The sequence below is a fragment of the Lissotriton helveticus genome, chromosome 5_1, assembly GCF_964261635.1.
Source record: "Lissotriton helveticus chromosome 5_1, aLisHel1.1, whole genome shotgun sequence".
Classification (NCBI taxonomy): Eukaryota; Metazoa; Chordata; class Amphibia; order Caudata; family Salamandridae; genus Lissotriton; species Lissotriton helveticus.
In genome coordinates this window covers 689,376,906-689,400,488 of record NC_136065.1, presented here as the reverse complement: position 1 = coordinate 689,400,488, position 23,583 = coordinate 689,376,906, and the positions used below count along the sequence as shown (strand labels likewise).

General features: G+C 42.6%; 1 pseudogene; it reads left to right on the top strand.

The window, feature by feature from the left end:
- The first annotated feature begins 22,137 nt into the window (after window positions 1–22,137).
- Window positions 22,138–23,536, top strand: LOC144752543 (zinc finger MYM-type protein 1-like; annotated as a pseudogene).
- Window positions 23,537–23,583: the final 47 nt, after the last annotated feature.

The following is a 23,583-nucleotide window of genomic DNA, read 5'->3' as shown; positions in this document are numbered from 1 at the left end:
CACAGGTCATCCAAGAGGCTGCCGTGTCAAAACATGTGACACCACCACCCAAATCCAAGGCACCAGCAAAACGCAGGGCCACAGTTACACCACTGCAGCCAATGGAGTCAGAACAGGAACCAGTTCCTGCTCCTAGTACAAGCCGTCCAAGTGCGAGCCACACAACTACACTGCAGGCACATGTCCGTCCAGGTACAAGACGCAGGCCAAGGACCCATACTTGGGCACAGGAGTCAGGAACTCCCAATGAGTGGGGTGGCGTGGAATCACAGATGGTGCGGGTGCAGCGCGTGCAAGCGAGGCACATGGGAGCCATCAACCTGCAGATGACGAAAATGAACAAAAACATATCTGTCATGGCTGAGAGTGTGAGGGAGCTCACTACTGCACTAGTGGAGGCACACAGAGAATCCAACAACACCCTGCTGGAGGTGGCGCATGTGATGCAGGAGGGACACACCACACAGAGGAGGAGGCATCACCAGTTAGTGACCTGCATGAGCGGCTATACCAGGTCCAACAACAAGATATGCGCCAGCATGGCACAGCTGTCACGTCGGTCTGTGGAAATGCAGATAGATATGGGCCATTGTTGTGGGGATGTGTCCAAGGCACTTTGCCAAATTACCACTGCCGTTGAACTGATGCAGTCTAGCACTGGTGGTCAGGGCAATGTTACAGGGGAAGAGGGTAGTGAGGCATCCAGCCTAAGCAGCATCACTGTGCCACTCACCACTGTCAGGAGGAGCAGTAGCTGTAGACAAACACCTCCCGCTGCATCCGGGAATGCAGATGCAGATGCAGGAGAAAGACATTTGGGTGTGAGAGGGAGGAGACGCTAAACATAATCAGAAGGGTCTCATTCATCATGGTGACGTAACCATGTCCAAGACATTCTTTGTGACTGCATTACAAGTCCTTTGTGTGTCTCTTGTGTCCTTCAGTGCATGCAGTTAATGTGCTAATGGACACCAGCTCTGTTCATTTTAACACCCCTACCGCCTGACGTGGTAATAAATAGTTCACCTTCAAATGCAATTGAGTGTTGTGTGTCATTGTTACATACCTTAGAAATAATGTTGGGTGATGTCTGTACGTTTCTTTTGGCCCTCCACTGAACTCCCAAGATGTGCCCGGCGTGGGTGTGCTGGGGGCTGGTTGCCCTCTGTGTCGGATTCCTCAATGGGGATACCTCTCCTTGTTGCTATGTTGTGCAACATTGCACATGCCGCAATTATCCTGCAGCATGTTTCCGGTTGGTGCAGCATTGCTCCTCCAGTTTTATGCAGGATGGGGAAGCGACTCTTGAGCAATCCAAATGTCCGTTCTATTACATTACGTGTCCTGATGTGGGCTGCATTGTACCTCTGTTGTTGAGGGCTGGCTGGGTTCAGGTATGGAGTCAAGATGTAATGCCTCACTGCGTATGCACTGTCACCTACAGAGTTCCAAACAATATGTTAGTGTCAGGTTTGCATTACTATTACCGAATTCAGTGATGAGTATTGTATTCAACTTACCTAGCAGGTGTCCATCGCCAAAATCACCCCTGAGCAGACGTGTGTGCAAGCCACTATGGCGGAAGATGTAGGAATCGTGAGTGCTCCCAGGGTATTGTGCTACGAGGTCGGTGATGATGTTTTTAGCATTGCACACTGCTTGGACATTTATTGAGTGATATGCTTTCCGGTTGCGAAAGATATACTCATTTACGGCAGGGGGACATATTGCTACGTGGGTGCAATCTATGCATCCGATCACGTGTGGGAACTGTGCAACTTGGTAGAAGTTCTGTTTGTTTGGCTCAATTCCTGTTGGGTTGTGGGGAAGGTGATGTGGTTGTTGATCAAAGATCATGGCGGCCAGGAAGGATTTAAAGAACCGCGAGAGGGAGCTCTGTGATACCCCTCCGGCTTCTGCCACTATATCCTGGAAGCTACCTGACGCAAGCAGGTGCAGGCTACATAGCACCTGGACATGAGTTGGGATTGCCTGGGTCCTACGTGTTTGGCGCTGCAATAGTGGGTCCAATTCATCTATTAAGTATAGTATCATTGCTGCATTTATCCTGTACTTGTCATAAATTTGCTCACGAGTCTGTCCCAACAAAGTGATGCGCAGCCGGAATATTCTCTCCTGGATTCTCCTTCTGGCCTGGCCTGCTGCAATTATCCTCCTCCTCCTCACAAAAATGTAGAGTCCTGCCATTGTGGGAGGCCACTATGGCCTCATGGGTCTGTTTAAATAGACCTCTGATGTAAAGCAGGTGAGTGGAAATATATATATTTTTTTACCACCTGATTGTGATTCCCTTCAAACTGCTATCGCTAAATAGCGATTTTAGGATATAATCACAATTAGCGAGTTTTCATGCATCGGATTAGCGATTTTATTGCGATTTCGCAATATTGATTTAGCGAATTCGCAAGATATTTCGCAGTATCCTTGTTTTCTCGCTAATTGCGATTCGCTAAGGGGATTCTGCGATTCATTTTGCGAATTCGCAAATTTGATTTTGCTAATTCGCTTTTTGGGATGTTTTCGCTTCATGAATGACTTTTCTTTCTTTTGCGATCGCAATTGCTAATTCGCACCTATTGCGATCGCTATTTTGGTTGATGCATCTGGCTCTAAGTTTATTATTGCTCGGTTAATTAAAATCAATGCAGACAATTAAAAAACATTTAGACCAACGACCCAGAAATACAATATCAGTTAAATGAGCAGGATATCACGATGTTTCAGTGCCAGCTGTAAAATGAAATCGTCATAAGTATGTACCATTGAAAAACATAGATAGATAGTGATAGCAGGCTGTACACAAAAAACTTGTCTGGGGCAAGGGAAAGAGTGCAGCCTACGAAGTTTGATTAACTCTGGTGTGATGGGTAGTTCTACCCTCATACAGGGAACAGATCATATGTCGAAATCAGTTGTTTCTGGGAAGTGATGGGAAAGGCCCTGATGGAGGATATGCAAGTCCCTGAACCACGAAAGTTGGTGGTCAGGACCAAAAAAAGTAATCATTTAGGAAAGTAATAGATGGGTGGCTGAGTAGAAGGTAAACGCCCTCTATTCTGGATGTCTGACCATCCAACGTTAAGGGGGGCAAGACGGGTTGCTTAACAAGGCTTCCAGGAAGCATTATATTCTTGGACATTCTGGAGGGACAGGAATGGCAAACATGAAGTGCCTCATGCATAACCACATTGAAATTCATCTATTACTTACTCTAGGCTTTGTAGTGAATTTGTCGTTAGATTGTTAACGCTATTTATGTGTCCTTAGGACGAGGGGAGGGGGCATAAATACCCATTAATGATCAGGCTGCCTGTACCAGGACTTAATGTCTCAAACGGCCTGTGTGTACCTGGGACATTCAGTTGAAAGCACTTATGGAACAAGATTTCTGCCCTCTAGACCACCTGGTATACCCATACGTCCTCAGAAAGAGTTAATTAGTGCACATTACATTTTCATCATGCAGTTGCAAGTGTCTCCTGGCAAACTGCGTCACTGCTTATCGTTTGGTCCTATTCTTGAGTCTGCTGCCACTTCAGGGTCGAATGTGAAGCATTCTGTTCTGAGTGGTGTGAGTCCGAGCATCAGCTGGAGTTAAGTATTAGTGGGAGATAGCGGGATGCACATGTTCACATGGGGGCATGCTTAGAGTAGACTATTAAACTGCACATATTGAGTCCTGCACATCTCTGTATCCCCAGTATTCCCCCTCCCTACACGGCCACCCCAGAAAAGCATTGAAATAAATAAACACTAGGAAAAACATACGTGAAGCAGACCTATGCCATCCCCTTTACCCCACTAGCCTCATGGAAAAAAGAAAGAGAAAGAAAAAAAGGCAATTCTTATCAATACTAGATGGTCAATGGGATGGCCATCTCATTACAAGGACCAGAGAAGGTCCTATGATGGGTAGACATGGGTCAGGACCATTCAGGCTTCTCAATAGAAATACCATTGTGTGAGAAAATGGGTTGCAGAGAGACAAGAGTGGCAAGTGTGACCAACATTTGAGAAGAGGAAAACAGCCCCAAAGCATTCAAGTCACTTTTTCAGTGGCAGCAGGTCGCTTGCACTCCAAGGGTGCTACCCACCATTAGGGTTCTCTCAGGCTACTTTGATAATTTGCAATACTATTCCAAGAGGCAGACAGCTGTGGCTTCTCTCTTTGAGGGCACTTTCAGGGTGTGCTTTTGCACACAGGGGGTGACCTCTGATCTCCCTAATGAAATGGATGGGGGGGGGGGGAGCTATTTCTCTCTTCCGTGCAGTACAAGGCAGCCTCTGGGGTTTCAATGAACCCCCCCCCACCTAAAGTTGATTTTCAGTCTTGAAAAAATACATCACTGTTTAGTCTAGCTATGTGTGATGCTTGTGTCTAATTGCTAGAAACAAGCACATGGGAGAGGTGTGGCGCCGCGGCCAGGGCGACTGACGCTGGAATCTGGGGATCAGGGTTCGATCCCCGGCTCCGGCGGCAGGTTAGCCCAGCACCATGTGACTCTGGGCAATAGCTTGCTTAATCTTCCCGACGGCCCCCAGCGCCTAGAGACCCTTACGGGTGATTGTGCGCTTTACAAATGTGGATTATTATTATTATTACCTGAATTGCTAGAGAGGAGTTTATAGCATCGCCATGATGGATTTGATGCAGCAAAAACACTCAGAGTACACTTTCAATAGCAAAACATACTGAACTGTCCTCAGGAGGCATCCATGTTTTGAACCATGTGGTGAGAAATGTTTTAGGACTTGGCCCTTCAACTCTGTCTTCTGTTAGACAGTCTGAGTCCGTCAAGAGACTGTGGTCTGGAGAGTTTGGAGCATGTCTTCTGTCACTGAGATCTGACACAACACTTTGCCGCAGAGAAACAATCTACCATATTTCAAAGATCCTGGTGAAGCAGGGACATATCCTGATAGCCCTCACTCATGATCCTCTCGAGAGAGGTTCTTGTCTCCTTAAAGGATAGTAAAATCACATCTGTGGGAGACAATTTATGCCCAGCAGTGATGTTTCTCCCAAGAGCAATTTTCTAAGACTCTGGGCCGCGGGTGGGCTTGGTGTATTGGTGTAATTTTGCTTGTCGTAACAACTGTATCAAGGTGGGTCTGTTACCCTTAACGCTGCTCTAGGCCCCACCCCCCCTCTGATAGCAAATCAAGCCATCACAGATTACTAACTTTGTAGGCTTGAGCATCTTTCATCTAGAATCTGGTAGATATTTCATGTTAAATTCACTAAGGAGCCTGAGGGGTACTATATAGGCCAGGTCACTGAAGCAAAACACAATGGAGACCTGGCCTAAAGGCTAGAACAGATGCACGTGGACCTATTATCAGTTGATAGCTGCCACAATTTTGTGTACTGCTTGGACAGTGGATCCTACACTGTCTATCTCTGTGGGTCCCTGTTCTGTGTATAAAAATGTCCCCGGATAGTGTAACCCAGGGCTAAATGTGATAAATGCTAATGATGCAAGTCAGTACCTATAAAGTGACAAACGTACAAAAATGTGAAAGGGTATGGGGTGCCTCACGGAAGTAACACCATGGGAGTCCACTGGATGGTTCTCACCTGTGGACTCAGGTTCTCATCACCAGCACACCCGTACCTTAAAGGAAAAAGTAAATACAAATGAATAATAGTGATGGTGAAGTGCACTTGTATTAAGTGTGCAATGAAGCCAGTCGTGAATTTACTGGTTGCGTGTACTTAATTGTTGCTCTAAGTACTAAAAAACTGACCCCATAAAGTAGATCCTGGCATGTAGGGATCCCTTTATGTTTTAAAAAACGAGCTAAAACCAACACTAGCTAATCACCTTTATTCTGTGCTATGGGTTTGCTCACATTAAAAGGACATTCTGCTGCCTCTTTTCATCATAGAGAGCCAACATGTTTAATTGCCTATTGATTTAAAGGAAATTTCTTCAGGGCATGGGTCAGTAGCACCACTCTGCTTTCCTTTCACAGATGAATGTATTCCGCTTCGGTGCTCAGTCTGAGCATACCTGTGACCTCCTTTCTCCTTTTTGTCACTGTAGCGGATATGTCCCCAGCTACTGTTGTTAGCCCGGGAAATGCTGGTGCCGTTTAATTACTCGTCCACCATTTTTATACACAGAACAGGGACCCACAGAGATAGACAGCGTAGGATCCACTGCCCAAGCAGCACACACAATTGTGACAGCTATCAATTGATATTAGGTCCATGTGCATCTGTGCTAGATATTTCATGTTGTCATAATATTTATTCTGACTCTCCTCTAACTCTACATCTGCTCTTTTCCTATTCACTCCCCATCTAACTTGTGCATATTTGTATACCTTAAAGAACATGAATAGGAATATTGCACAAAGAGCAATTATCAAAAGGGGTTTCAAGATGACGCCCAGCATTCCACTTCCCAAACTTCCAAAACCAATTTCCTACAGCAGAAAACCCATTACCAATGGCTTCGCAAGCACCTGCTACTTCTACATCATTCAAATCTTTTGTCAACCCAGATATATTCCAAATATATTTCTCCAGGTACTTACTTTCATCTGGGATGTAACTAGAGCATTGCTGAACTTTTAACATACTGCAACCTCCGCCCTCTTTTGCGAGTAAAAGGTCTAGCACAAGTCTGTTTTGCAAAACCATACACCTTATCGTAACCATCTAAGTTTTTAAAAGCAATAAAGAATTTGCAGTACAAGTTGCCAATTTATCCACTATTGTAGACAGCTTTCTAATTTTCTGATAACTCAGGATTACCCATACAGATGGGATTACGGCATGAAGTATATCTGCTAGTACTTCTGCTGCACTAATACCTCATCTAGTTCTATGTTTAGTTTACCATTAAAATGTTCCACATGGTAAATCTTCAGGAAAACTATACCAATATAACATGCACCATGGCATCCACAGGGCAATTTCAAATATGCATACTGCCCACAAAGAAAATACATTCCAAGAATCACAGGATCGATCCTGTCCTTCCATGAAAAGGTCATTTACACCCCCTCACCGTGAAAAAAATCTCACATTCGATCTGCCCTAAAGAAAATGATCTATATAACCCAGTTCATTGTGTACACACAGCTTTCCCTTATTTTTCCAATCTAATGTCAAGTTGGGCAAATTTCCCTTCACCTGATGTTCAATTTCTTCATTACTCCACCTGTGGTGTTTCTTAAGATCTTTATCAGTTTCTGATTTGGACTCTAGATCTCTCCTTCTGTCTTCCACTAAATTCAAGATTTTATTTTCCACATCTGACATTGAACAAATTATATCTGTATGCATATGCAGTGTCTAGTGACTTAAGAGGTTCAAAGTGTTTGCCTGCAATCTTGGAACCTTTAAACGATTCTTATTCGAATGTCTGATGAGAGGAACTTATGAAAGGTCTAAATCATAATTCAAAAAAATAATATTGGAAACTAACTTTCTATAGAAAAGGCTTAGTAAATGACTACAAGAAATGTCATATGTCAAAGGGATCTGATGGTGGGGCATACACTCAGCAACAGGGGCAGGTAACTCGGTACAAACGTAGCAATCTCTCACGGTCATTGTGTCAATGTATTAAAAAAAACATTCTAAAATAAGCGCTTGATGAAATATCTTCCCTAGATAGATCTGTGTGCAATTGCTTAATCCCCTCGCAGGATGTGGTATGGTTGGGGCAACAGTTGACTTGATCTCTTCTGACGTATATGTAGCTAATATAACCCTTTAAGCAATACTATTGGTACTATAACTACAAATATTAGTGTGTCTGTTATGATGCATCTGCACCTGTTAGTATTAGAATTGACTTTGTTTTCTTCGTTGGTATCCAAATCATTTGGTGGAACATAGCAGCTGCAGTTTTCTCTGTGGGCTTCCATCTGTGCAAGCAGCAAAACCAAAGTTCAAACGATATGCAGTAAGAATATGTACCCAGGACTTTCTGAGTTTTTCTTAGCCCTACTCCATGTTCTTCTAAAGACAACCTTAGGCTCCTTCTTCTGCCTCTGGCCTTGGTACTCTTCTTTCCTCTCTACAAAGTTTGTTTAAATGTCTTTAATAATAAACTGTTCAAGTTAATTAGCAATATGTTCCAGAATTAAATGTTTCACTTCATTGACTAGCACAGGGAAGTCATTCACATCCAGGAAAGGAAATCCAGCCACACCCAGAGTAAGATGTCTGAAGGCACTCAATTTCATTAACAAAGGTAGTTCAAAAGTAAGATTGAACTGAAGATCAAGTCCCAACAGTTTCAATTGAACTCTCACAGTGATCCCAGAATTCTGAGAACTTGTTCACCCTGTCATTTGTAAGGAAGTAAGTCAATTCAGCGGATGAGTACCTCCAACCGGGCACTCTTGCTCAATTTAACCTTCTGAGTGTAGTTTTTCTAAAGACAACCTTAGGCTCCTTCGGCTGCCTCTGGCCTTGGTATTCTTCTTTCCTCTCTACGAAGTCTGTTTAAATGTCTTTAATAATAAACATTCAAGTTAATTAGCAATCTGTTCCAGAATTAAATGTTTCACTTAATTGACTATCACAGGGAAGTCATTCACATCCAGGAAAGGAAATCCAGCCATATCCGAAGTAAGATGTCTGAAGGCACTCAATTTTATTAACAAAGGTAGTTCAAAAGTAAGATCGAACTGAAGATCAAGTTTTCACAGTTTCAATTGAACTCTCACAGTGATCCCAGAATTCTGAGAACTTGTTCACCCTGTCATTTGTAAGGAAGTAAGTCAATTCAGGGGTAGAGTACCTCCAATAGGGTACTCTTGCTCACTTTGACCGCTCTCCTTCTCTATCACTCAGACCAGTATCCTTAGGGATGACTGGGCAGTCATCTTCTCCCTGTGGGACCAGTCTCCCCCCTCTTCTGCCTTCTCGGCCAATAATCTACTGTGGCCACCTGTGGTTCAACAGCACTAGGCCCTTCGTTGCGGTCTGAGTATGGTTCAGTCACAACCACAGTACTAGCCTCTTCTTCTTCAGCTTCAACAACCGACTCTCCAGGAGCCCCCTCAGGCCAAACAAGCACTGTTTCACGTTTTTGCTGGTCCCTTACAGCTTGACTAACCTGCACCTGTGGTCTCTCAACCAACACTTGTACTTCTGGGAGAGGTGCTTTTATATCACAAAGGGGACATGGAACAAGGCGAGTGTGGCAGCACGCACCCAGATGGTGAGTCCTCCACACTTCACATCAGTCGAGGTGGCAAGGATCCCCAGATACGGTCCATGCCAGCGAGGCGCCAGACAATTCTTTCAGATGTTTTTTTTACCAGGACTAGTAACCGGGGCTGAGGTCATGGCACTGCTCCTGGTGAGATGGGGCTGTGGCAGCTTCAACTTGATGAGACACGGGATGTAGCAAAACAGCCAGTCATTTGCAGTAATCAATTATCAGATCATCAGTAATATTCACAAGTGCATTTGCAGGCACAGCTGCCAATCTCATTGTCCTGCCCATGATGATCTCATGGGGAAACAATTCTGTCTTACGATCAGGTATGATGCAGAGACTCATCAACACAAACACAAAGCATCAAGCCATCTCAGAGATGTAGAAGCATACACCTTTGCAAGTCTGGATCTCAAATACCCACCTGCTCCACCAGATCCAAGGCCTCTGATCTGTAGCTACAATGCACTCTCTGTTAAACTTGTTAAGCAGTTCACAGCATCCTCAGGATTTAACTGTTGGAATGCGTACCTATGTCAGATTCCAAAGAAGTCAGGAAGCCAAACCTGGGTATTAACTCCTTCAACAACATCTTTGCTTCTTTGAGACTGTCATTTCTTCTTGTGGGGTATGCTTCAACCCATCATGAGAAGATACACACAACAGCCAACACGTACCTCAAACTGTTGCACATAGGCATCTCAATGAAATCCAACCACATCCCGTTGAAAGGACCACTTGACCTCCCTTTGTAACTCAATGTTACTGCAGTCCTTTTCCACACATTATTTTGTTGTTACACAATACACCTATGGCATAATGGTTCAGCCATCAACCTGAACCTTGGATTGAACTAAGTCTGCCTAATCAGCCGGACCACAGCGTCCCTTCCCACATGAGAGGAGCCATGACAATGCCTGGCCATCGGGGGTAATAGACAGTTAGGAAACACTGGTCTCCCATCTCCTGAAGCCCAAATCTCATCTTCATCTCTCTTGACACAACCTGCTTTGACCCAAATCTGCTATTTTGCCTCTGACACTTCTTCCTGAAACCTCTTGACTTCCCCCAAGTATCAGCTGTAGTTCACAAGTATCAGCTGTAGTTCACAAAAGCTTGTAATTGGCCTTGTCTATTTCCTCATTTACATACTCTCCATTAAAGGTGAAAAAATTGTAAGCACAGTATCTGGTAACTTTGTCGGAATATCTGTTTCCAAAGGTCACATAATCACCCCCCTTACAATGTGCAAGACACTTAACAACAACAATATGTGCAGGCATCTGCAAGGCTTCAAGGAATTTTCAGATTTGCCCCCTATTCTGAATGGGCGAGCCCGGGGAGGTCATAAAGCCTCTTTGGGACCATAACTGTCCGAAATCATGGCTGACACTGAAGTTATGCTGGCTATCAGTGAAAATGGTAATCTCTGCTGCTCTGAGGCGTAGCTTGCGCTAGTAAGAGCAATCAATTCAGCCACTTGTGCTGAAAGCACGCCCTGGAACCACAAAGCTTTTACTACTCCTGAAACTGCACAGACTGCACAAGCAGCTTGTAAACTTTCTTCATGAGCTCCCAAACATGAGCCATCCACAAACAACGCAGAATACTATCCAGGCAGAGGCTCATCTTGTATATTTGGTCTTGGAAAATCCAGTGACATTGAGACAGTCATGCTCCACTTCATTTTCATCATTGTCAATTTCAGGAAGAGGCAACAGGGTGGCAGGGTCAAAAATAGAACATCATTTTAGGTTACTCAGTCGGCCAATTTGTTCAGCTTATACCGGGTCCGGCGGCTGACTGTCAAATGCTGTGTACGAGTTAACAGTATTTCCACATAGTGAGGCACGCACACCGTTAAAAGTATGACCCATGACGATACTTCACATCTCTCTATGCTGATACCTATGGCAGCCACAGATTGAAGGCATCTGGGCAAAGCCGCCACAACTGGATCTAAGGTAGCTGAAAAGTAAGCCACAGGTTCACGGGAACTTACATGTGTTTGTGTAAGCACTGAAAGAGCGCAGCTCTTCCTCTCACTGTAAAAATGATTCAACGCTTTATTGTAATCAGGTATTCCAAGCGATGGGGCACAGCAGACACTTTCTTTTACCTCTAGAAAGGTAACCAAACAATCATTGTCCCAGTTTACCGGATCGGACACATCATTGTGTCAGCCTCTGTAAAGGTTAGGCCACTATGGCAAAAATGGGTATCCAACGGCAACAGTAGCCCACTGTTTCCAAGAACCTCCTGACCTTTTCTGGGTTGGCAGTTTCATTTGCAAAATTGCCAATATTCTCCCCAGCGACACCTTTCTGACTCCTTTCTCAATATGATGACCAACATACAATACTTTTTTCAAACAGTACTGCAGCTCACTGGGGGACACTTTATGTGCATTCTCAGCCAGTGCAATAATGTCAGTTTTGCAAGCTTCCTAAGTATTTGGCTCAACCAGCAGGTCATGAATATACTGTACAAGGACAGAGATATAGGGCATTACCAAAGACTTCAAATACTTTTTAAGAATCTGGTTAAAAAGGAAGGGGGCTTTCCCTATACCCTTGTGGGACTCGGCACCAAGCCAAAACATGACTGCTGAGCCTAAATATAAAAAGGAACTGACTTTCCTCTTGCAAGGGTATGACAAAGAAAGCTTGTCACAAATAGATAACAGAAAACCAATCAGCCTCACATGGAATCTGAAACAAAATCACAGCAGGATTCAGTACCATAGGCTTCCACAGGCCCATTATAGATGAGTACATGAACTCCCCATAATGTCTTTAAAACTACCTTGTTGGATCATTTTCTCTATTATTGGAGTTATTCCAGCAATCGTTTCAAGGGTCAAATTATACTGTAATGTTCTGGTATATTTTGCATTTGGCGTTATCTGCATACAGACAGGCTCAACTCCTTTAATGAGTTCAATGTCCTTTCCTGGCAAATCCCAAACCTCTAAACTCACAATATCTCTAAGATCCAGGGTAATTATTCACTTGACATCATAGGGTACAGTGCAACAACAGGATTTTGATGAACCATTTTAAAGGCAACATCCTCACTGTGGGTCTGAAACTCCACACTTCTCTGTGTGCAATAAATGGCGCAATTCAGCTTGCACAGCAAGTCACATCCTGACAAACGCACATGGCTTGAATCACAAACCACAAACTGATGACTGCCCTCAAAATGTCCTATTCTTACAGGCACATCTTTAGTACTAGGATTACTTATTTGTTGATTAGCAACTCCAATAACTTGGATACTTCTTCCAGAAAGGGGTAGATTTAGAATTTCCACATTTTTCACAGTAGAACGGGTAGCACCTGTATCAACCAAAAATGATACAGTGTGGTCATTTTTCTCACCAGCTACATATGGGTCACTCTGGCCTATCACCATGACTGCACCAAGCTTTCAATCTTCCCGTCTCAGGCACCATCAGGAGGACTGATCGAGCCAAAATTCTCAATGGTGTAAGAAACGTTACCCTGAAAGGAATTCTGGTTCACATTCTGACCTTGATATAAAATATATCTGGGACCAATGGCAGATTGTTGTGGCATCGGGGGTTGTGGTACTTGTATCATTGGGGCTTGTGGCACATTAAAATGTTGAGAGCTTGGTCTGGGCACATTCTGTAGCTGTATAGCATTACTGCTCTGTAAACCATGGATTCTGACCTTGATTTGCAGAATTAAGACGACATTCTTGCTTCCAATGTCCCATCCTATTACAATAGTGGCACAGGTTAGACGTTTTCAATGTGGTTACATCAATTCTGGTACTTGGAGCAATAGGGATACCCGACCCCCTACTTTTTGACTGAAAAACACCTCCACCTTGCATGGCAGGAGCTCCCTGCAGGTACACTCCCTTCACAGGGGGTGCATTCTTAACAAAGGGCGGATCTTAACCTCACTTCTGAGCAGCCTTCATATGTGCTACCATGAGTTGCTCGTTCATTTTCTTCTGCCTCATGTCAATTTCATCATTGCAATACTTAGTCTATTGCAAGATCCCATCAACCAACTTATTCTGTCAACAAATCAAATGCTGTTGAATCATCATGCAAATCTCAGGCTTCAATCCTGTCACAAACCTAGACGCAAAATGTCCCATGCCCTTAGGCTCCAATGTTTAGATTCCACTGTATTGTTTAAATGGCTGTAACAATCTTTTATTATATGCATAAATTGTCTCTTTGTGTTCCTGGGTCGTACGGTCAATCTTGACCCAATCGATATCTTTTGGGAAACATGTTAGACTTCATCCACGCCATCACCTGACTGTACTTTCTCATTACTATGGGTGACAGTCCATTAGTCGAAGGATCCTTTGCAGGTTCACTCTCAGTCCACTATGTAGCTATCTTACATGCTGTCCACAAATTATCTGGAACCGCGATATCAAAGAGTATTCAAATGAGTCCAAAAAACTTTCAACAATTTTACAAACTGCTCAACTTGTTTGTACCATTCGACAGGGTTGTCTCTTAACTCTTAACGCACAATCACTCCTGCTCCAAAGTACATGAACATAACCTCCACTGAGTACCTCTTGTAAAGGAAAACGTGTAATTCCCACCTCTCTTTCTCTAGAAGGAGGCGGTTTCCCCATTGATCTTTTGGGACTTTTCCTTTTTGACCATTTGACTTCCCACTTATCCAACGCACTGTGAATCCGGATGCTGTAAATTAATTCCAGAATTTGCATTTTAGCCCTGGTATCACATTTTCTAAATCCTGATCTCAAAAGCAGAGCCAGTGGCTCCTCTGTAAAGTCTTTCTCTGCTCCAAATCTGCTTCATATGTCTGAGCTATTTCAGATAATTTATCATGAGCTTTTTTGCCCTCCTGGTAACATCCTTGCTCATAAACAGAAGCTCATTTTATTGATAAGTATCTATTTGAGCCAATTGAAGACTTCCACTTATCATCTCGTCTAATTAAAGTTTTGATTTAGCTACATCCACCAAGTTCATTCTCAATGATGACTTGATCATTCCATGACTTATTTCTGTGCCTCCACTTTCATTTGAGGTGGCATTGAGAACCTTCAGCCGTTCATCTCGCTTCTGAGCATCAAGTCTATGCAGCGCCTCAGGAGTCCTTCTCGGGAAGTGCTACTAGGCACTTTCAGGGGTGGCTCCTAGGTGAGTGAATCCATCTCTGGTAACTGTTGCAATGACCTCAAAGAACCAAATGCGGTTTGATTCAGCGATGGATCTGCACTCAAACTCACATTCATTGTAACCAAGGGAATAAACCTCACAATGGAGCTCATCGGAACTTTCTTTGGGGCTCTCGGCTCAGGTGTAAAAGCCAAATTATGGGTAACACTCCCTATGGAGCTGGGATTATAAATCTGACTTTGATTCATATTCACAGCGCTGGCCCCCCATTGCATAAGAAATCACATTCACTTGTGCCATAGCAATTCCAGAATTTCCACTACCATTAACTCTTCCCCCTACCCTTGTCTGAGTCTCATTGTATGGAGCCAGATGTTCCGACAACAACACATCTAAAAGACTATCACTAGTGTCACTGTTACAGGTTTCACCTTTCTCAGTCGATTCCCTTGCCTCATTTCCTCGCTCTCTCTTTTTCTTCACTTGTCTGCCTTTCTCAAATTCATCAACTGTCAACTCCAGCTACAATTTAGCTCCCTCTATCATGTCTGTCCTGCACTTCTTTTCTTCTATTTTTCACCTTGCTTCAACATATGTACACACTGCCTTTCTAGCTCTCCCCGGACACCTTTCCTTTTTTCTAACATGAACTGCACACTCCTTGGAATTGAGCACTTCAAACTGTAGGTCTAGGATATGGTCTCATCTCATATAGAATCCTCCTCAAATTTTCCATGATTCTCACAGTAAATGTACCGTAGAATTGAAACACCAGTGCACCTTCTTTCTCAGTGATCTTGTGACATTGTTTAAGCCAAATACAAGTGTGAAGCCCTGCATTTATTGCCATATAATGACCTTCGGTAGCTTCGGTTGGTGCTTCTTCTCCCTTCCTAACAGGTATTGTCACAGCTCCCCTTATTAAATCTCGTATAACCGCAAAACATTTTATTTTTCAGGTAAAATGTCAATACTCACAATTGGAATTGCTCGTTTCAAAACTGGAAATAAAAATCTTTACACAATAGGTGTTTACTATCAGCAACATATACACATGTGACAACCTATAACATTGCGGCTTTACACCAACCTACCAATGCCAGCGTGGCACACTGTGATGCCAATCTCCCTCCTTCCAGTGGTTCACCCTCCTTTACAATTTTCATGCACACAATCTCTTCAGTAATACGCATGCAAACAAATGCAATGCAATGTCAACAAACAATTTGCCTGCTTTACTAAAGAAATCAACAGAATTCAATCTCACAAGAAATAATTCAGAACAACGATTTCTTATCTACTCTAACACACATTCGAATGAAACCTCGACCTGCGGGCTATAACCCTGATCAGTACAGTTTCCCTCTGCACATAAAATCCATCATACTAATCATACTTCACTTTCACACATAAAGATAAATGTTGTTATCTCAATTGGGCTGCCAACAACACCACAAAACCTCAGCAGACAATTACAATGCGGTGTCTTCTACACTTTTGAATCTCATCCCGTGATCTCAAGCCACGTCAGACCCGTTAACAACTTCAACTTCACATTAAAACCCACATTAACACAACATTCAAAATACCTGCGCCACACATCACACAACTGTGATGACACTGCAAGCTAAGCATATGCTGTACACACACAACCGTATTAATACGCACTGGAACTCTGCTGAGCCTCCAAATCGAAGCATGGGCTCTGGAGAATCTTAACTATTCTCATATAAAGTAACCTGACTCCCTATCTCAGGGCCTAACTGTCCTCTGCTACCATCCGCTAACACATAGAATTTAGGCTCCTTCTTCTTGCCTCCTTCAATGGAAGTTTGTAGATGCCTGAGAAATAAAAGGAGTTAGGATCAAATAGAAATTCATACTTTTAGTGTAACCAATTTGGCCACACAGTACAATTCTGAGGCGGAAGAAGGTATTAAGTATGGATTTATTACTAATTCGAAGTCAAGCTAATATAAATCAGTCTCAAAAGCATAATATAAAAATATAGAATCACTAATGGATATCCAAAACATCAGACAAAATGTAACCTCAATAACTGGAAGCAAATGAGGAATTCCATAGCTGCAATACAGAGAATGAGAAACAAAGTCTGGTGAATAGATTGAAAGTTTTGATCCTCCTGCCTATACATGAGATTGTCTAGGACATCTATAAAACCCTATTCTAAACTGGGGATCATGGTAATGCTATTTAAGTAAGAGAAGCAAGAAAGTTGTAAGTATAGAACAACTTCTGCAGAAGTTCTCTAAAGGGACAAATATTGTGTAGCATAAAGCCACGTAACAGAGATGTTGCAAAGAGGTCTGTATCTCTCAAAGTCTAATGGGAATCTGAATAAAGCTGAAGTCTGCTCACCAATTATACCCACAAAAGAACCTTTGAGGATCTCATGCCACATGTCTCATTATTTTCCATCTTCAAACAATAAAACTTGGCAACTACACTCAAGATTTCTTTAATTTGGTCCACACATTAGAACATCCTTGAATACAAACAGTAGTCCTCCCTTTGTTCATGAAGGCTTCTCATCGTGCCAAAAGTATGCCTCCTGAACCTCACTATCTCTTTCACAAAATGTACTTTCTCTATTCATTAGATCACACGACTGCACCTGCGGGGAGGAGAAAAACATTGCATCCAAAGCAAATGTTCACGTTGAAGGTTAAACATTAAGAAATCCAAATGCTTAAGGCCTTTGGTCAAGTTAGTGCGGCAAGCATTTCAGTACATGTATAACTGCATGATTACAACTACATATACATATATGGTTACAGATCTAGATGGAGAGTACCAATCAACTGGATACATTTTCAGATATAAAATAAATGCAAAGTGTTATTCAAATGAGTACACAAATATATAACAGTTAACATTATTACACAAACCACACAAATGCAGATATATGTGAGAACTGCAATTGTTGTTACTGTAAAGAAAATGTTAATATGCTTACTCATATTAATATTGAGATTACACAGTAAATGCACTTTCTGTAACTGTTCAAGTGCACTGTATTATGTTAATAATGTTAAATCACACAAATACATGAGGCCACACATACACATATATGTGGTCTAGTTAACCAGAAAAGGGTGGGGCCCAAATTACGCGGCTCCAATTATATTTGGTAACAATAAGTAGCGCTGGAGAGTACTTAAAAAAGTTCATTTGTAGATATGTTTCCTGGAAACATGAGTAGCTTTAGGTTGTGTATTAATGAATTAATGGACTTCCCCAGAGGCTTGTGGTATTGCATTTCTTTACTTTTATTTTTGAATCTTTCCATTTTGGATTATGTATAAAGTATGAGATGTTTATTTATTTTGTATTCATTTTGATTAAAAAGAATAAAAACAAATCTTAAATCAGCCATCTTGATGATTACTGTTCCACCCATCAGCAATAAACTAGAAAATGCACATTGGTTGTTTCCATTCACCAAACTCCTCATCCTCCTTATTGATCTTGTTGTCCACCACATTCAGTCACATCCCAGGCCCAACCTTTTCCATGGAGTCTGGAGGGATTTCCCTTCCTATTGCATTTGTTAAACTCTTGTTAGATGGCAGGAAAAGCTCTGTCAATAGCCATGTACCCTTTAAGCCCACAATTGCTACTGTCGCTCAGGGGCATCACAAGGGGGGTGCAGACCTCACCGGGTGACACCATCACATGGGGTGACACTGTTACACCAAAATGCAAATGCAAAATATTACTGTCTATGATTCTATGTCACTCTATGAAATTATTCTTATGCATTGTTTCAGCCCAGCGACAGAAATGTATTATTGAAATATAAAAATATCTCTGTTCTGTTAGACTATTATATAATCTGGTTACGCTGCTGGCTGGGTGCTGGCTAAACTTTCTCTATCAATAGCTCTGCCCTCTGCAGCCTCTGCATTAAATCGCTACATAAATCAGGAGGAACCCGTTACCCGGCCGCCGCTGGCCAAGATTATTGTCCAATTAGCCTTACGACGTCCGGACGTTGACGTTCGAAACACGTCACAGACGCACACCGCCTCTGCGAGCGGCCCGGGATCCAGGAAAGGGGCAGGCGGAACTCGAAACACTGGGGTGCTAGCGGGCTGCAGCCAGACACACGGGTTGGTGCCTTGCTGGTAAGTGATATAGACTTATATTACTTGTATTGTATGCTGCTCTTCTAGTTCTAGAGGACAGGTTTGCGTTTGTAAGCGGCGTTGCTACTGACAGACGCCTGGTCACACGAGTAACGATTACAGTGTTTTGTTTCCATGAAAAAGGTACGGGGTGGGGGCGCTCTGCTCTCACAACTTAAAAACTGCACCACGCAAAGCCCTGCTCACTTCCTTCACGTTTCATACGTGGTTTGTCTTTTAACCTCTTCCGTGCGGCCCCGATTCCCCCCCCGGTGCTGAGCCCTAATGAAAACGGGCGTGGTCATGATGGAACGGTTCCGTCATAAGCACAGCTCGACCGATGCTCATGACGGAACCGTTCCGTCATGAGCATCGAAGGGGTTAAAAGCCCTGTGATACGGTTCATTTAATTGACTTTGAGACGTTTCTTACAGTCCACACTTTTTACGTTCAAAGAAGGTAGGAAGATTTTGTTCCGTAAACATCGCTTGTCTGACAAGTGGATGCTAGAGGGAATTTGACTACTTTTAACCCCTTCCATGCTCATGACGAGCTCAGCTCGTCATGGCATATACCTCTCAGGTGCTCATGACGAGCTGAGCTCGTCATGACCACACCCGTTTTCGTTGCTGTCCAGCACAGCAGGGGAAACTCTTAAGCAGCGATGTGGTTAAGATCAAGATGGCTGAGTCATTTAAAAAAGGTGTTTATTTTTAAACTGGAAAGGTTTGACTAAGTGGCGACAACAGAACTAGATAACTGTTTCTAAGAACATAACCTGTGCACACACATCCAATTTAACATATATTATGTCCATTTGTAAATTTCGTCTGAAAAAAAGGTAGTTGACGTCTGTTGTTCTTATTTCTTTTTTAATACTCGTACTACACAGCGCCAGCCGACACGTGTTTCGTCAAAGTATATTACAGTCCGACTCTTCAGGGATGGAGATAAAACAAAATATGTACAATACTGACTATTCTAGCCAGAATATCAGTTACATATACCATCCCTCTGGATGCAATAGTGTACAATACATAATGCTTAGTGATGCAATAGTACATCATCACAAGGAAGAAGATTCCACGAAGGCTTGAGAGTCTTGAGTGAACATGCAAGAAAGACGAAGTATGTGATGTCTATACATTTTATCGGCTTAAGCTACACTCTTTATCTGTTAGTTACATTTCTTTTTACAACATCACATTTTTGTGATGTCTTGTATAAAAGATTCAAATATATGTGCGCGATAAGATGCCACCCATGTGACATGGGAAAAAGTGCGAGAGAAAAGATCATAAAAGATGAGAAAGAATAATATGAAAGAAAGAGCTACCACCCGTACCCTTGTGTACTACACACCATTGTAATTCTTGGTGCAGTGTGGATGAGTAATGGGAATATCATTTCCGAAGTATTGGCATGCCAGTACATACCTTCCTTCAATCAGAAGCGAAAGGTTCACTTCCTAAATCAATAAAAAAACAAGGGTAGATTCCCAATTACTACCCATTGGGTATACCATGTGGTTTCCCACTTACTGGTTACATTAATATTCCAAGTTCCAAGTAAAATTTCAGTATAACTTATTAAAAGGCTGCTTACCACTAAACCGGTGTTAATTCCGACCCGGTTAGGGTTTCTGTAGATTGTCCCGTTTCTTTGTAGCCAAGGATTCTTGGTCACTGCCCAACGAAGAATAACCCGTGGGAAACAAAGGTGGAGAGAAATGACCTTTATTAGTCACGTCCTCATCTTGATCTATAAATAATATTCACGGGGTTCATCATCACCTCCACAGGCTCTAACTATTTTTATCCCGTTATGTACCACTTCATTATCACAACTCTATCCCATACTCCGGCCATACTAAACTTTACGCATAACATGTGGTGTCCATATTTTTGCAATTACATGCGAGCATTTCCCAAATGACGATCCTACATTTTCCTTCAGCCGTCACTTAGAAAGCCTGCTTTCACTTCGACTATCGCCATACAAATTTGATTGCCCCTAATTGTCTGCATACTACAACATATCTCTGCCCCATAAGGGTATTGTTCACCAACGCTCCCGCTGTCCCAATTGACCCTACTATGAACCAAGTGCAAGGTGCTCACACGTTGCAGCATACTCCGTTTATAAAGCCGTAATAAATATCGGGGCAGACGAGGGTCAAAATTTCAGTTGCTCCTTATATATAAATGACATGACAAGTCCATGTTACTATGCCTTATATCCCTTCTATGCACTACAATGAGTAATCACACTGACACATAATTATTCTCGGTTGTCCCCGTGGTCCGTAATATTGATCTTGTAGTGTTTTCCCTCCGGTCGTTGCCATATGTTAAGAATACCATGTTTCAATATGAGAGCTTAGCCGTCCCTAAACCCCCTATGGCCACTCACAACGGCGTATGCACGTACCTGCCGGTCTGCCCTGCAGCGATTCCGGCGTCTTCCTCAATGGCGAAAGTGTCTTCTGCGTATACTACAAGCCGCGCATGCGCTATAACCATGCCCATTCCTTCCTGATTTTCGAGATGCTAGAGCGCTCACCGCACTTCCGTTATTTGAAATTAAATGCAGGGGAAGTGTATTAATGTCGATCCGATGAATCCAAACGCAAAATCTATTGGAACCACTATGAAAATACCGATGCAGCTCAACTGTTTGAATCAAAAATTCCAGAAAAAACTCATTAAAATGCACAATGGCACTCATGAGAATTCTGTGATGTTATTCCTGTTACTCGAATAGTTGCAACATGCCGCACGAACTCCCCCGCACTCACTGCTCGACATTTATAAAGTGGTACACATCTAATGTCTCTTGGCGCTTCCTCATGCGTATCCCAGAAACTAATCCCACGCGATCATTAGGGTTTAAAAAGTGAAAGAGTCAAAAAGTCAAAAAGTTCCAAATCCAACCCAAATTTACGAAAAGAGCTCTAGTGCCCACCGTCTTATCTGAGGTTTTCATTGACTCATCCATGCTTATCAGTTCGCTCACCACAGCTAAGACGTAGAAGGCTAGGTACATATTGATGTTTATAACTGTTTACTGGTAGCACAATCAGTGCCAAAGGTTGTGGTATTTTGGGGGTCTAGGAGCAGTAGTAGTAAATGTGTTTTATCTTTGCTCCTCTAAGATGGCCCACTCTTATAATCACTGGTTCCGAGACATGCACATCATAGCTGGCATCAGCAGTGACCACACTACATCTCTTTTTAATTGTTCGAACCACTGTAGCCCAGTGCAGTGATAAGTCTTTCCCAAGGCCTGACATATCTTAGTTGAGATTAGATCCTGTAACATGGCTCCCGGACCCGCCGTTTCATCAGCCCACGCCCACTACACGTGCCAAAAAACACGCCTTGTTTTTGTCGCTCGTTGCTGTTGTTGGGGTTTTTAAGTCGCTGTTTTTTTTATAATAGTTTAAGGATATATTATATCAATCATGCCACATGGAATACATTAATCAAAGAGGCCAAGTGGATGCCAGCAAAGAAAAGCAAAAAAAGAAAAAAATGAATCACTCTCAATACTACGTGGATCCATGCTTCAATATGTTAAGAGACCAGGTGATGGTCAGGGTTCATCAAAAGACACAGTTCCGTGGCCACCAATGGATAATGCTGATTCTAATGCTAGTATGCATTCTGCAGAAGAGGAAGGAGTTGAAATAGAAGAAAATAAAGCAGAAAAACAAACAAAGGAAATGGAAATTCAAATGGGTGAATTTGAAGCAGAAGAAAATACTGAAAGTGACTCTAACCATGATACTGTAAATGAGATGATGATTGAGGTTAAGGGAGAAATTTTGAATATTTTAGTTGATGCTTCTTTTTGGAATATACCAGTTCCAGATCATTTGCGGGTTGTAATCATCAAAAGAGGAAGTGCTTCTTTCCAGAACAAAGATGGCCCATTCAGAATGGCGACAAGGCAAGATCCAAAAGCAAAAGGAGATGTTTGCCAGCTATCAAAAGAGTGGTTTTACAAGGTGATGCCAAATGGTGAGAAAGTGTTGCGATCATGGATGGTTTACTCACTCGTCAGTGAGAAATTATATTGTTTTTTGCGGCCGACTCTGCCCCTAATGCTACAGACACGACCTCCAAATTTGTGACTGTGTTTCAGATGTGCTGGAAACTGAGCCCAAAAGTGCATAATCATGAGACATCTGAAGAGCACTTACATTGCCTTGAAAAATGTAAAACATTGGCAGCAGGACTTAGACTGCACAAAACAATTGACGCCAAAAGTATTGCTTTGATGGACATAGAGAAGAAAAAGTGGAGAGACATCTTGCACAGGTTGCTCGATATCACATTGTTTCTTGCCAAGCAGAATCTGGCATTCCGGTGCCACAATGAAGATGAATCTTCATTGAATAAAGGAAACTTTCTTGAAATGGTTGGGATACTTTCTAAATATGACCCAGTGCTGAAAGAGCACCTAATGAGATTAAAGCAAAGCACATGTAAATTCAAAGCATCAGTATCTATCTTGCACCAAAAACTCAGAATGAGTTTATACATATCCTAGCAAATCATGTGAAGGAGAAGCTTGTCATGGATATAAAATCTGCCAGGTATTTTGGGATCATGTTCGATGACACACCTGACACATCACACACTGACCAAATGTCCGAAGTGATCAGATATGTGAAAATCCAAAATAGGAAAGTTGAAGTAAGAGAAATGTTTCTGGGATTTTTCCCTTTAAAGGGGAAAAAAGCTGTTGACCTCAGTTCTGATATTCTTAAAAATCTGGAAAGTGATGGACTCGACATAATGATGTGCCCCGCTCAAGGTTACGATAATGCTGCCACTATGGCTGGAATCCATGGGGGTGTACAAGACATTTTGAAAAGAGAGAACAGGAAAGCTATTTTTAATGGATGTGTGGACCATTCGCTTAACTTGTGCGGCCAACACTCTTTTGCTGAAAATGCTTTGTGTGTGACTTTTTTTGGAACTCTTGAGACAATGTTTTCCTTCTTTGCTGCTTCCACTCACTGATGGGATGTTTTAATGGACCAGTCAAAGGGATTTGGAGCACCCTGCTG